Source organism: Nerophis ophidion, unplaced genomic scaffold (genome assembly GCF_033978795.1).
Source record: "Nerophis ophidion isolate RoL-2023_Sa unplaced genomic scaffold, RoL_Noph_v1.0 HiC_scaffold_278, whole genome shotgun sequence".
Taxonomy (NCBI): domain Eukaryota; kingdom Metazoa; phylum Chordata; class Actinopteri; order Syngnathiformes; family Syngnathidae; genus Nerophis; species Nerophis ophidion.
The window spans coordinates 52,501-56,132 of NW_026907200.1; positions in this window are offsets into that span (position 1 = coordinate 52,501).

Here is a 3,632-nt window from a genome sequence, read left to right on the forward strand (position 1 = left end):
AAGTGTCAACTTTTGGAGTACCAACACTTCCAAAACAAAGTCGGGATTTTTTCTAAGTGTCAACTTTTCGCGTACCAACCCTTCCAAAATAAAGTCGGGATTTTTTCTAAGTGTCAACTTTTAAAAGTCGGGATTTTTTCTAAGTGTCAACTTTTAAAAGTCGGGATTTTTTCTAAGTGTCCACTTTTGCTGTACCATGCCCTCCAGGGTCATAGAAGCCCCAGAGTGAGACCTAAACAACCGGGCCGAGTGATGTCATTTGGGGCCCTATTTTGAGTCATTTTGTGGGATTTCGGTGACGCCGAGGAGCGAAGCAGGTGTTCCGGGAGGGGGGTGCCTGTCCCTTTAAGAAGGCCGGCTTGCCGTGGATCTACACCCGGGTAGGGAATTCAAAACAGGTCCCTCTATTTGCTGGAAGTCAGCACAAAATATAGCTGTACATTTGCCCAAGGCTCTAAAGAGGGAAAGGCAACTTTAAGCCTAAAAAGGAAAGCGGGGATTTGGAGCCCTCCGGTGGACTTCCGCCGCCGCTGCACCCTTAGCTGGAAGTCAGTGCCAAAAAAAAAAAAAGAAGCTGCGAATAGTGTCCATGTGCCTGTCCTTTTAGGAAAGCCGGCTTGCCGTGGATCTCCACCCGGGTGGGGAATTCCAAATAGGTCCCTCTATTTGATGGAAGTCAGCAACAAAAAGCTGGAATTTTTCTAAGTGTCAAGGAGGGTGTCGCTTCCAGAAGGCCCACCCGCCTTGGATCGACACCCGGTTAAGAAACATGAAAAAAGTCCCTCTATGTGATGGTAGTCAGCAACAAAAAGCTGGATTTTTTCTAAGTGTGAAGGAGGGTGTCGCTTCCAGAAGGCCCACCTGCCTTGGATCGACACCCGGTTAAGAAACATGGAAAAAGTCCCTCTATTTAATGGAAGTCAGCACAAAAAAGCTGAAAATATGACAGAGTGTCAAGGAGGGTGTCGCTTCCAGAAGGCCCACCCGCCTTGGATCGACACCCGGTTAAGAAAAATGAAAAAAGTCCCTCTATTTAATGGAAGTCAGCAACAAAAAGCTGGATTTTTTCTAAGTGTCAAGGAGGGTGTCGCTTCCAGAAGGCCCACCCGCCTTGGATCACCACCCGGTTAAGAAAAAAGAAAAAAGTCCCTCTACTTAATGGAAGTCAGCAACAAAAAGCTGGAATTTTTCTAAGTGTCAAGGAGGGTGTCGCTTCCAGAAGGCCCACCTGCCTTGGATCACCACCCGGTTAAGAAAAATGAAAAAAGTCCCTCTAGTTAATGGAAGTCAGCAACAAAAAGCTGGATTTTTTCTAAGTGTCAAGGAGGGTGTCGCTTCCAGAAGGCCCACCTGCCTTGGATCGACACCCGGTTAAGAAACATGGAAAAAGTCCCTCTATTTGATGGAAGTCAGCAACAAAAAGCTGGATTTTTTCTAAGTGTCAAGGAGGGTGTCGCTTCCAGAAGGCCCACCCGCCTTGGATCACCACCCGGTTAAGAAAAAAGAAAAAAGTCCCTCTACTTAATGGAAGTCAGCAACAAAAAGCTGGATTTTTTCTAAGTGTGAAGGAGGGTGTCGCTTCCAGAAGGCCCACCTGCCTTGGATCGACACCCGGTTAAGAAACATGGAAAAAGTCCCTCTATTTGATGGAAGTCAGCAACAAAAAGCTGGATTTTTTCTAAGTGTCAAGGAGGGTGTCGCTTCCAGAAGGCCCACCCGCCTTGGATCACCACCCGGTTAAGAAAAAAGAAAAAAGTCCCTCTACTTAATGGAAGTCAGCAACAAAAAGCTGGATTTTTTCTAAGTGTGAAGGAGGGTGTCGCTTCCAGAAGGCCCACCTGCCTTGGATCGACACCCGGTTAAGAAACATGGAAAAAGTCCCTCTATTGAATGGAAGTCAGCACAAAAAAGCTGAAAATATGACAGAGTGTGAAGGAGAGGGTCGCTTCCAGAAGGCCCACCTGCCTTGGATCGACACCCGGTTAAGAAACATGGAAAAAGTCCCTCTATTTGATGGAAGTCAGCAACAAAAAGCTGGATTTTTTCTAAGTGTCAAGGAGGGTGTCGCTTCCAGAAGGCCCACCTGCCTTGGATCGACACCCGGTTAAGAAACATGGAAAAAGTCCCTCTATTTGATGGAAGTCAGCAACAAAAAGCTGGATTTTTTCTAAGTGTCAAGGAGGGTGTCGCTTCCAGAAGGCCCACCTGCCTTGGATCGACACCCGGTTAAGAAACATGGAAAAAGTCCCTCTATTTGATGGAAGTCAGCAACAAAAAGCTGGATTTTTTCTAAGTGTAAAAGTTGGGATTTTTTCTAAGTGTCAACTTTTGGTGTACCAACCCTTCCAAAATAAAGTCGGGATTTTTTCTAAGTGTCAACTTTTGGTGTACCAACCCTTCCAAAATAAAGTCGGGATTTTTTCTAAGTGTCAACTTTTGGTGTACCAACCCTTCCAAAATAAAGTCGGGATTTTTTCTAAGTGTCAACTTTTGGTGTACCAACACTTCCAAAATAAAGTGGGGATTTTTTCTAAGTGTCAACTTATATAGTCGGGATTTTTTCTAAGTGTCAACTTATATAGTCGGGATTTTTTCCAAGTGTCAATTTATAAAGTGGGGATTCTTTTCCAAGTGTCAACCTGTAAAGTGGGGATTTTTTTTCCAAGTGTCCACTTTTGGTTCACCATGCCTTCCAGAGTCAAAGAAGCCCCCGAGTGAGACCCAAAAAACCGGACCGAGTGATGTCATTTGGGGTCCTATTTTCAGTCATTTTGTGGGATTTCGGTGACGCCGAGGAGGGAAGCAGGTGTCAAGGGACAGGGGGGTGCCTGTCCCTTTAAGAAGGCCGGCTTGCCGTGGATCTACACCCGGGTAGGGAATTCAAAACAGGTCCCTCTATTTGCTGGAAGTCAGCACGAAAAAGCTGGAAATATGACAGGGGGAAAAAAAAAAGAAGAAGCTGCAATGATGGCAGAGTGTCCATGTGCCTGTCCCTTTAAGAAGGCCGGCTTGCCGTGGATCTCCACCCGGGTGGGGAATTCCAAATAGGTCCCTCTATTTGCTGGAAGTGCCCCCCCAAAAAGCTGTCCATTTCCCCAAGTTTTTAAGGAGGGAAAAGCCACTTTAAGCCTAAAAAGGAAAGCGGGGATTTGGAGCCCTCCGGTGGACTTCCGCCGCCGCTGCACCCTTAGAAGAAAAAGCTGCACTTATGGCAGAGTGTCCATGTGCCTGTGCCTTTAGGAAGGCCGGCTTGCCGTGGTTCTGCACCAGGGTAGGGAATTCAAAATAGGTCCCTCTATCTGCTGGAAGTCAGCACAAAAAAAAGCTGGAAATATGACAGAGTGTCAACTTTTAGTGTAATAGACCTGCGAAAGTCAAAGTCGGGATTTTTTCTAAGTGTCCACTTTTGGTGTACCAACCTTTCCAAAATAAAGTGGGGATTTTTTCTAAGTGTCCACTTTTGGTGTACCAACCTTTCCAAAATAAAGTGGGGATTTTTTCTAAGTGTCAACTTATAAAGTCGGGATTTTTTCTAAGTGTCAACTTATAAAGTCGGGATTTTTTCCAAGTGTCAACTTATAAAGTGGGGATTTTTTCCAAGTGTCAACTTATATAGTCGGGATTTTTTTTCA